Source organism: Mustela nivalis (genome assembly GCF_964662115.1).
Source record: "Mustela nivalis genome assembly, contig: HAP1_SCAFFOLD_447, whole genome shotgun sequence".
Lineage (NCBI taxonomy): Eukaryota > Metazoa > Chordata > Mammalia > Carnivora > Mustelidae > Mustela > Mustela nivalis.
This window is the reverse complement of record NW_028136208.1, coordinates 190,161-201,761: the sequence shown is the minus strand read 5'-3', so window position 1 is coordinate 201,761 and position 11,601 is coordinate 190,161. Positions and strand designations below refer to the sequence as shown.

The 11,601-nt window shown below is 35.6% G+C and overlaps 1 pseudogene across 1 annotated transcript; it reads right to left on the bottom strand.

Moving 5' to 3' along the window:
- Nucleotides 1-6,068: 6,068 nt before the first annotated feature.
- Nucleotides 6,069-6,998, bottom strand: LOC309857162 (small ribosomal subunit protein uS5 pseudogene; annotated as a pseudogene). Its single transcript has one exon. The product of its transcript is annotated as a small ribosomal subunit protein uS5 pseudogene (transcript).
- Nucleotides 6,999-11,601: the final 4,603 nt, after the last annotated feature.

The following is an 11,601-nucleotide window of genomic DNA, read 5'->3' as shown; positions in this document are numbered from 1 at the left end:
ATATTGCAATAAAGATGTATACCAATTTATCAAATTGTACAAAATTTACACAATGTTAAAGGTTTGCAATGTTATAAGAAATCATTTCTTAAATTTACAAATATGTCGATTTTTTTCAATAAACCTGGAAAAAACTTTTTGTAGAATTAATCTATTTTTCAAAAAATGAAGTAAGGCAGTAGAAACTGCAACTAACTCTGAAATAATAGAATATAAAATCCATTTTCATTATATACACTGTGACAAAAAGTATTACTTAGTTTACAATGGAGGAGTACTTATGAAACATGAAGGATGGTCTATAAATAAGGCTGAAAGAGCTCAGTTTTAAGGTTTAAATTTAAAATCTTCTTTTGAAATACTAAACTGACCACCCAGTGTTCCAAACATCAATGTCTTAACTGCATGAATTTATTTCATACAACTCTATAATCTAGTTTCATAAGAAAACAGCATGCAAATTTTGAATAAGACAGACTTGCTTAAGTTTCATGTTCAACAGTAAAGGATACCTCCCTAAAAACAAATAGAAGACAAATCAGCATATTTATTATGATAATTATTATTCATAAAGAGATTCATATTGAATTAGGGAATATATATCCTCAGAGGGGGTAAAGTAAAATGAAATTTATTTTGGTAAATGTGTCTATGAATAGTCAATACAATGCCTCAATATAAATGAATATTACCATTTTGAACAATTTAATTACTATTACTAGAATTATTATAAGTATAAAAATAGCTATCATTTTAGCATGGAATATGAGATTCTCATGCTCCATGCTTCATCACATACACACAACAACGCAGCATAATAAGTATTATCATCACCATTTCATGGGTGAAAAAACTGAGGCTAACACATTTGGATAACTGGTTTATGATTACATGGGTAGCAAAAATGCATCACACTAATTTAGGCTTTATGATTTCAGAATTGTACTCTTACCATTGCACATTCTATTACTCTGTAAATACTTGGCCTGTTTTCATTTGGTTCTTTAATTTTATTCATGTGGTGATGGCTTAAAGCTTCATTTAAAGGAAGCTTAAAAATTTCATTTAACCAAAAGCTCCCAAGAATTAAAAATGTCATTGATCTAATGTAGACATGGATATCATTAGTTAATGGGTAACTATATATTTTCCACTCTAGTGAGATAAAAGAGTATTTTTCTAAGTTTTAGTCTCTCAGTGTTAAAAAGGACTTTGTTAAAATAGAAATATTTAGACAAAGGTGATCAAAAGTCTGGATCAGGTCATCTTAAGGTAAATATTAGGAAACTGAGGAAACAAATGGAGATTTGAACACTGAGCTATGATATAATGAATGGTTTCAAGTATTTAGTAGAGTATAGAAAAGCCCTTTAAAGCCTGGTCTTAGCCTAGCATTGCAGCTTCTGGGATATCTATCTATCATCTATCTATCTAGATATAATGTGAAAACTTTTTTAACTTAAAGATTTTGAGAAATAGAACATAATCAGCACCATAGAAGATCTGTTTATGATAACAACCTAGCCCCTCCTCCCAGTTTGTTAATATTCTCTCTTATTTAATGTAACATTGTGCAAATAGACCACTACTGATCTGCTGTTATGAATGAAATAGCTATAATCATCTGTTTGCATATCCTGGTGAAAATATTCATTTAGTTCCATGTTGTATTTCTAGGAATGGACCAAATTTTTATTTTTATTTTTAAGTTTTCTAAATATTGTCCAACTTACCTCAAATGTTTTTATTATGGGCACTTTCATTCTTTCACATTCTTGCAAGGCAATTTTACTGTTGCCCAATATGGTAAGTGTGTAATAGTATGTCATTTTAGGTTTTAATTTATTATTAATTTAATTTAATTTAATTCCAGATTCATAATAAAGATAAACAGTTTTTATATATGAGTGGCCATTTGGATTACCCTTTCTGAAAAGTGCATGCTCAAATCTTTTGATATCTTAACATTGTGTCATACTGACTTCTTTAATAGTAGATTTTCTGAATGAACTTTTAGCTGTGTAGGTCTTCTCTATTTTATTTTGAACTTGTTTTCATTTCAAAATCTTTATATTTATTTTTATAATCTGCTTTTATTTTTCTTTGTCTATTATCTATCTATCTATCTATTTATTTGCAAGCAAGAGAGAGCGAGCAAGTGAGAGTGCAGGGAGGGATAGAAAAAGAAGGGAAAAGAATCTTAAGCAGGCTCCAGGCTCAGCACAGAGCCCAACTCTGGGCTCTATTTCACAACCCTGACATCATGACCTGAGCCAAATGAAAGAGATAAAATAAAATTAAGGTGTTAAAAAAAAAAGGAAAAAGAATTGGAGGTTTAATTAAGTGAGCCACCCAGGCACCCCTGTGGTACCTTAAATTAGCTGTCATATTTTTAAAGTTCTAGAGTATCCATTTGTTCATTTATAAAACCTTTCTCAATATCATTTTTAGTGTCAGTTTTTGGTTCAATTTGCTTCCCCTCTCATTTCTTTGAGCAGAGTAATCAAGCCATTTTACAATCTTTATTGATCATTTTAACATCATACTTAATCCCATTTTGTCTATCAAATCTTGTTAATGGTTTTTCTTTGTGTGCTTTGTTACATTTTGCTATGTTCAAGACATTATATTTGAAACTCTTATTGAGTAGGGATAATTAAGAGCTATAATAATGGTATGGTCCTCCTTGGTAGGATTTTCTCTTATATCTGAGACTCTACAAGACAATCATACTCCAAATTCAGTGATTGACTTTCTCAGTTTACACAGAAGGCAAGGTAGGCTATAGTCTTATTTCTGCTTCTCCTTGTGCTTTGGGGATCTCAAGTTAAATTTGGGTTGTACCAAAGTCCTCAAATTTGATTGCTGCTGGATTTTGAATTTTGTTTCTCTAGTATCAAGAGTCTATGAACAACACAGCTCAGTGTGTTTTAGCAGTTTCAAATGCTCTCATAGCTAAAATGGCTTCAGGGCATATATCTCTAGGCTCTCATTGTATTTCGTATTTTGGCCCAGTAATCCCTCACTTATTTTTATAATCATTCTGATATTTTTAACTTTAAAAGCTATTTTGTCTGGATTTTTAGTTGTCTTAAGTAGGAGTTTTTAGATCACCATTACTAGAAGCAACAACAAATATACATGAAAATATCTGCAGTAGTTTATCACATCTTTATGTCTTTGAACTTCCATAAGCTGAGGCATCCTTCTCTAATCACTTAGGCAAACTCCAATTTACCCTTTAAAACAACCCAAGAATTGCTTCATTTAAGAACATGTTCAGGGGGGCGCCTGGGTGGCTCAGTGGGTTAAGCCACTGCCTTCGGCTCAGGTCATGATCTCAGGGTCCTGGGATCGAGTCCCGCATCGGGCTCTCTGCTCAGCAGGGGGCCTGCTTCCCTTCCTCTCTCTCTGCCTGCTTCTGTCTACTTGTGTTCTCTGTCAAATAAATAAATAAATCTTTAAAAAAAAAAAAAAAAAAAAAGAACATGTTCAGGGATGACTCTTCCCCACTGTTCTTACCAACATTCCCACACACTCTTTGCTACCCACACCTTGTTTATGAACTTTCGTTAGGTATATCAGCGTGACCAGAATTTTGCTCTATTGTATTTTTGTCCTTTAGAGCTTTAATTAAATATGAATTCCATAGAAAGTCTGTCCCTTTTCTTTCAAACCTGGGTTAGTTATTTCTTCTCATTCTTTGTCAGAAGTTACTTTATTAGAGAAACTTATAGCTCTATTGTGACTTTGGAGCCTTTACAGTTTTTCGACTGGAAAAATCACCCATCCCTGAGATTTTTACGCAGCTTCCTAGCTGATATTATTCAGAAATCTGTTCAAAGCAGACTTTTTCAGGGAGGCCCTTTTGGACCACTCAGTTTAAAAACCTCTTCTCAATCACTGCTCTTTTAAAAATGTGCTTATTTAGTTCAAATATGCATCTCTATTAAAGAAAAATCAGTACGTTTTTTTTTTTAAAGTTGGCTTACCTATTATCTATCTCTCCCATTAAAATGATTCCTCTGGGCTGGGGTTTTGTTGTGCTCATCTTAGGCCAGGCACTCAATAAATTGTCTCTGAATGATTGAATTGTTTGACTCCCTTGCTAGATTCTCAACTTCATGAGGCCAAGGATTGTTCTATTCAGTCCTTCTTTATCCTCAATGTCTGTTATATTGCAGTCACTTACATGACTAATGGGAAAAATCACAGAAAGAAAGAGTTAAAACTACATAAAAACCCCGTAGGTTCAATAACACAAAGCTTTCTAAAATTATTTAGCCCAGGAATTGAATACTGGCTGCACTTTTGATTTTTTTTAAATGGTATTGAATTTAATTTAAATGGAAATACTGGAATGGTAGAATAATAAAAAAATTATAAAAGCAACTTGCTCCTTAAAGTAAGAATTATATAGGACATCTCTTCTAGAAGCAAAATTTTCAAATGACAAACATCTGAAAGCATAGAAGGAGAAGTAAGAGTGTGAATTGTATTTCAATGCTCTTTTCTTTATATTCAACAAACAGCTTCATTCACACACCTTTCCAATTTTTTCAACTCTTTTGACAAAGCCTTCAGAGGAGTTACTGCTGATGACAACCATCACAGCCTAACAGGAGAAATTTTATAAAGAAAAATAATAGCATGTTTTTCCCAAATTGTTAAGGATATGGTGAAGCTCTGTCGGATTCAAAGGAGGAATGTGCAATTCCATGCTATATATAATAATAACTTGTTTTAATAGTGGCTTTGCAATTTTTCAGATATATCCATTTACTGAAACCACTATCAAATAAACAAAAACAAAGAAATGAACAGGGGTTCGAGACAGAAATTATCTAATCTAAAAATAGCACATGTTCACAGAATACACAACACATATCCCAAGTACTACTATAGGTTTCAAGTAATAGTCAAAACAATAGTAAACATGATTCAGACCCTACCAGTCAAATCATAAATGGGACCTTAACTGTAAATCCTTATCTTTAGATCAAAGCGGGTAATTGGGGGCTGAAGATACATTATAGAACTAATATGTTATAGAACTCCTCTGAAATGAGTCATTTATTCCATCACTTTTCCTGCACAGCTGCTGACCCATGTTTTGGTTCCTGGAAATAGCTGCTACCCTGTCATACTTCTTAAAAGCACATATATTGATAACTCTACTCATTCCTCCATTCCTCTGTGACTGTCACTGTGTTAAAATGTGGAGTCAGCTGACTCACTTGTGATGGTAATAAAGTAGATGAGTTTGCAAAGTATTTTGTTATTTCTAAAAATGCAAAAACCAAATTACATTGAAATCATAAGGGGTGTTTCAGGGAGAGCTGTAGGATGTGGTTTCTTGTGTAATCCACAGAGATTAGCTCCAACACATATTTAAACTCTCCTCTAGGAGCAACCTTAGTGGTAAAGCAAGAAGATAAACAGATGTATACACACCCTGGCACAAAATTATCACTTATGTTTGGCTTCCTAGTCTCCTCGTGTTACTTATTTATCTTAACTTCTCTCTGAAATCAGGGAACACAGAATCTCAATCAGTAGACATTTTTCTACTGAATTACCCAATAGTCCGATCATACCCCTAATACTTTTTAAAATTATTTCACTCATAATCCCAAATCTGCTTTGCTTCCTCATCTTAGTACACTGTAATTTGATTTCAAAATGAGGACAGTTGTCAGTAATGCCACATTCATTCATCTATTTTACAATTCCATGTGCTTATAACTATGAAGATATGTTAATAACATCCATTCCAATAAGCCACCCTAAATTTATTATCATGAAACAAGACCTCAAGAAAGAGAATTCAAAATCATCCATGTATTTGCAACTTATTGCAATAAAGCCTTTATCAATAGACTTCCCTGTGCACATGGTGGTCAAATTGCTGGTGAAAACCAGCCAGATCTATTACAAGCTTTCTCATGGCTTCTAGGTAACCCAAGTGAGCCTTTATTGATACTGGGAAGGGATAAAGCAGGGAAGGGATAAACAGTGCTATAAGATTTGGCTAGACAAAAGTAATGACTCTCATTACAAAGTGAGTATTTTTTTTTCAAGCTTTAGTTCAGTTTATTTTTCTTGTATAAAACTATGTAGTAGCCACAGCTGGAGCCTGGGTCCTCTGAACAGAGACTCTGGTGTGGGTCTTCACAAGATGGTCCGTGAACTCCTGATAGGGAGACTTGGTGAACACAGTCTCCTTCCAGAGATCAGGGGTGAGATAGCTGTAGGTCTTGGAGATGGCATCGAAAGTAGCCTTGGCAAAGTTCCCTAGGGTGGCAGTGCAGCCCCTGGCCGAGGTGTAGCAGTCGTCAATACCAGCCATCATCAGCAGTTTCTTGGGCACAGGGGCCGAGACAATGCCAGTGCCTCTGGGGGCGGGGATGAGACGCACCAGCACAGAGCCACAGCGGCCAGTCACCTTGCACGGGACAGTGTGGGGCTTGCCGATCTTGTTCCCCCAGTAGCCTCGCCGCACAGGGACAATGGAAAGCTTCGCCAGAATGATGGCTCCGCGGATGGCAGTGGCTACCTCCTTGGAACACTTGACATCCAAACCGACGTGTCCATTGTAATCTCCGATGGCGACAAATGCCTTGAACCTGGTCCGCTGGCCCGCGCGCGTCTGCTTCTGCACAGGCATGATCTTCAAAACCTCGTCCTTGAGGGAGGCTCCCAGGAAGAAGTCGATGATCTCAGACTCCTTGATGGGCAGGGAGAAGAGATAGATCTCCTCCAGGGACTTGATCTTCATGTCTTTGACCAGGCGGCCCAGCTTGGTGACGGGGATCCACTCCTTGTCCGCGGCCTTGCCCCCGCGAGCTCCGCGGCCTCGGCCCCGGCCCCGACCACGGCCCCGGCCCGCCCCGGCCCCGGATGCCGCTGCCGAAGCCACCGCGGAAACCGCCGCGGCCTCCCATTCCAGGGCCCCCGGGCCCTCCGGGCCCTCCCGCAGCACCGGCGTCATCCGCCATTTGGTGTTCTCTCGGAGAGGAAACAAAGTGAGTATTTTAAAGCAAAAGAGCCTGTTGGGAATATTGTTTTATAAAATAGTGGTTTTTTTTATTAACTTTTTAAAATTCAATTAGGTAACATATAGTGTACCAATAGTTTCAAATGTAGATTTCAGTTATTCATCCATAGCATATAATAGCTAATGCTCAGTACTTACTGTTATAGCTTCTTGAAAGCAGAATTTTAACCCACTGAGCCACCCAGGCGCCCTTGAAAGCAGAATTTTAGATCACATTTTCTGATTACTTCCATGTCGTACAACACTTTCCTGCTAGCAACCTTCAAAACATACTGTTTGTTAGAGGAATTTCTTTAATAATAAATAAATAGGAATTCATTTAAATTTATAAATATATAAAATAAATAGGAATTTATTTAAATTTATTTAAATATTACACACTGTTTCATTGTTCATAAATAAGGTGATGATATTATAGCCATTAGTTGGTAGCACTGATATATCACTATCTTTTTACTTCTCAGTGCATTCTCTTTACACAAATAGATATATATTTTAAAAAATGTGAATCTGTGGCAAACTTGTAAAAAACCCTATACAGTAAAGTTTATCATTTTAAGTAATCTCAATTATCTTCCTCAATTGTGATAGTATATCCTTCTATCTAGGCCAGATATTGTATGAGGGATTTGAAGAGACATACTTTTCTAAATTTCACTTTTCTCATCTGCAAAATGCTTATCATGATCCTACAAAAAAATACACTTATAATTTTTTGATGAAAATTTATTTATTTATTTTAAGATTTTATTTCTTTATCAGAGAGAGTGGGCGAGAGAGCAAGCACAGGCAGACAGAATGGCAGGCAGAGGTAGAGGGAGAAGCAGGCTCCGGCCGAGCAAGGAGCCAGATGCGGGACTCGATCCCAGGATGCTGGGATCATGACCTGAGCCAAAGGCAGCTGCTTAACCAACTGAGCCACCCAGGCGTCCCTTTTGATGAAAATTTAATCTGTATAAACAATATATTTGCTGTAATGCGTGGTTCATGGAAAACATCTTTTTTAATTATAAGCAGTATTAGAAATTAAGTAAATGTGTCTATAATATTTAAAGTTTTAACACATAATTCCACTGCTTTGCCTTATTTTCTCAAATCCCTTTACCACTTTCACTGACAGAGTCAAATGTACTTTTTCTACTAGTAGCCAGCTCTTTGTCTTTTGTCAGAAAGATGCCCTTGTGAATTATTTATAATAGAGATATTAGCAATAATAATAATAATAATAATAATAATAATAATAAATAGCCATGAAAATGTTAAAAAAAAAAAGTTTTCTTAACTAATTAGGGTTCTTAGACATCAATTAGAGGAACCACCTCGGGCAAGCAAATTAATCTGCAAGACATTCCCAGAATTAACAAGTCAGTCAGATACAGGGTTGTCTGTAGACTGAAAAGAACTAGGTTTGGAAAATAGGTAAGGACAGTGAAAAAAGTGATCAAATTTTTGGGCAAAATAAACTCTTAGGTGTCCTTTCAATGGAGTCCTGTTCATTATGTAGCAGAAACTCTGGAGATTATCTCAATCCATTGGAGTCACCCCGTTTATTAGCTTGCTATTGACAAAGTTATTTACAAACTGTAGAGCAAGAGGTTATAATGGAGAAAACTGATGGTAATGCACAGGATTCTTGTTAACAATAATGCAAGTTAGTGATTTTTCATTAGAAAACATAAATTCTATAACCCAAATTATGGGCCCAGAGCACTTCTGCTGCACAACTCTGCTTATATCCCAAATAACCATGTGAACTAGTTTTAATATCTGCTTCTCTTATTAATTTTTGAATAAAAATTCTTGACACAAGTATTTTATAATTGTGTGATAATCATGAATTTAATTTTTGGAGAACAAAACACACTTTAGCATAACTAGGTTTGTTCACAGAACCAGCCTTGGTAACACACTTCTATATGTTAGAAATGATGTAATAAATGTAGAATATTGGGCACTTGTTTGGTATTCTTTGCCATGTTTTGCACTATCTAAAAAGAGATCAGTGAACTTGGACTGGAGTTAGTAGACATGGAAGAAAATAAAATATTACAGAGAAGAATACTCTGTGGTCCACAACCTAAACGGGCTGGGATTCCCATCATTTGGATCCCTGTAGCTTTACAGAAGTCAATTAAATTTTTGTATCTCTGATTAAAGTTGTTTCCCCAGTACTTTTTCAAACATCTCTTGTAAAGTATTGTTTCCCAGAAAAAAAGGGATTTTGCACATGTATCTGCCTTTGTCTCTGGTCATGATCTCAGTCAGTATCCTGGGATCGAGCCCCATATCGGGCTTCCTGCTCATTAGGGAGTATACTTCTCAGTCTCTCTCTGCAGCTACATCCCCCTGCCCCACTCATGCTCTCTCTCTCTCAAATAAATAAATACAATCTTTAATTTTTTAATTAAAAATAAGATAAATAAATTAAAATAAAAAGTCTGGGCTTACTGCCCCATTTAGCTCCTTTTGTTTTTTTGAGTTGTATTTAAAGCAGCATGAGAGAACATGAGGCTCTCAAACTTAAAAAAAAAAGGAAAAAATTGAGTTTTGTTAGGATTTAAGATCTTGTCTGCTAGACAAAAACGTTGGCTTTGTTAACATGTGAAAATTATCAAAAGGGAATAAGATAGAATTCTAATAATTTTTGTAGAAATTAAAAATTTTCTCCAACCCAATTACATACAGACCCATTAAGTAAATTCATTCCAATGTCCCAAACCAACCTTTTCTAATAGTAATGCATCTGTGTAAACAGGGTCAACCCAAGGAATAAATAAATATTATTATTTTTTTCCTGTCTCTTCCACAGTCTCATCTGGGTATATTGGTAGCAAGCCAATTATCTATCTTATAAGACATGATATCATAAGGAAGGGTATTCTGTCCATTTGGAACAACTGAAAATCATTGTAATTTTATCTTGGTGCAGTAACTTGAGATGGCAAAGTGTGGTTTATGAATATATTTTATTTTTTTTTTACTGGGAAGAAGAGATTATAGAGATATTGGTTATCCAAGAGAGACTGACAGGTGTTGATAGTTGCCAGGTCAATATCCATCTACTTTTTCCTTTAGTATCAGAAAGCACTGAGGGATTGACAACAAGGAAACTTAAAACAACATCAAATATTTTATTGTCTCTTTTCTAGTTACATTGTAACCATATGACAAAGTATCAGTCGTACAAGATATCATTCTCTTTTACCTCTATCTTTCTGCCAGAAATGTGGGCTTAATAGTGAGAACTCCAACAGCAATTTTTGCAACTGTGAATAAAAAGCCATGAAAACCTCTAAGATAGTTCACTTGACTTTCTTAAGACTCTGAACCAACACCAGAAAACACTCTCTGTAGTCTTCTTGTTAAATGAAAAATATGGTTAAACCACTTTTGACAGTCTACTACCTACAGCAAACTGTAAATCTTAATTGAAATATGTCCTCTCAGCTGTGCTTAAGCAACTGAGTCCTGAGCTTTTCAGGTTTTCAGTCTGAAAGAGTACACCTCGGGTGCTCTGAAAGGGAAGAGAAACGACACCCTGTTCTCCATATAAATTAAAGAAGAGAAATCTGTGCATTTAAGTGGGCCATATAAAATTTATCAAGCAGTTATCTCCTAACTCCTTCCTATCCAAATTACCTGATATGCTCTCCCTACTCCTTTATTCCACGTTACTGCCTTTTCACAACATGTCTTCTGTTATTTCCTTCTTGCAAGCTAGTTTTGATTTCTGCATCTAAAAAAATCAACAATCATTGTGTATTTCAATTCCCATTTTCCTCAAATGCATTGATTCTTCTTATCTATTACTCTTTTCTCATACTCAGTGTCTTTGTCTTTATGGGGTTTGTACTTTGCTTTTCCCCATCCTTTACTGCCATTATATAATCAATCTAATAACTTCTTAGAGAAAGTTAAAAATTCCCGCATAGCCACACGTGAACACAAAGTCACTGATTTTTAGCAAACCTATAAGATAGTCAGACATCCATTCAATTTCTTTTTTTTTAAGATTTTATTTATTTATTTGACAGAGAGAGATGACAAGCAGGCAGAGAGGCAGGCAGAGAGAGAGGAGGAAGCAGTCTCCCTGCTGAGCAGAGAGCCTGATTTGGGGCTCGGTCCCAGGACCCTGGGATCATGACCTGAGCCGAAGGCAGTGGCTTAACCCACTGAGCCACCCAGGCGTCCCTCCATTCAATTTCTTAACTGAGTCCCAAATGCATCCTGACTTCTAACCTAAACCTAAGCTCTACTTCTTACACGTTGTTATATGACCAAATTCTTTCAGTTCAGTATTTTGTAACATTTAAATATTAATCAGTTGATGCTTTGTTTGTGTATTTCTATGAAAATAATTTGAATACTGTAGATTTATTGTTATATTTATAGGTTTATAATCAAAGTTTCATCAGTTGAAGTTTTTGGAAATTTCAGATATAATGATTAACCTAAAATGATACTGCCTCAAATCCCTCTGATATCAAGGCCCAACACCTGATTATAGCCAAACCTGTGGTGGATAGTTCCATGGGAAATTGCAG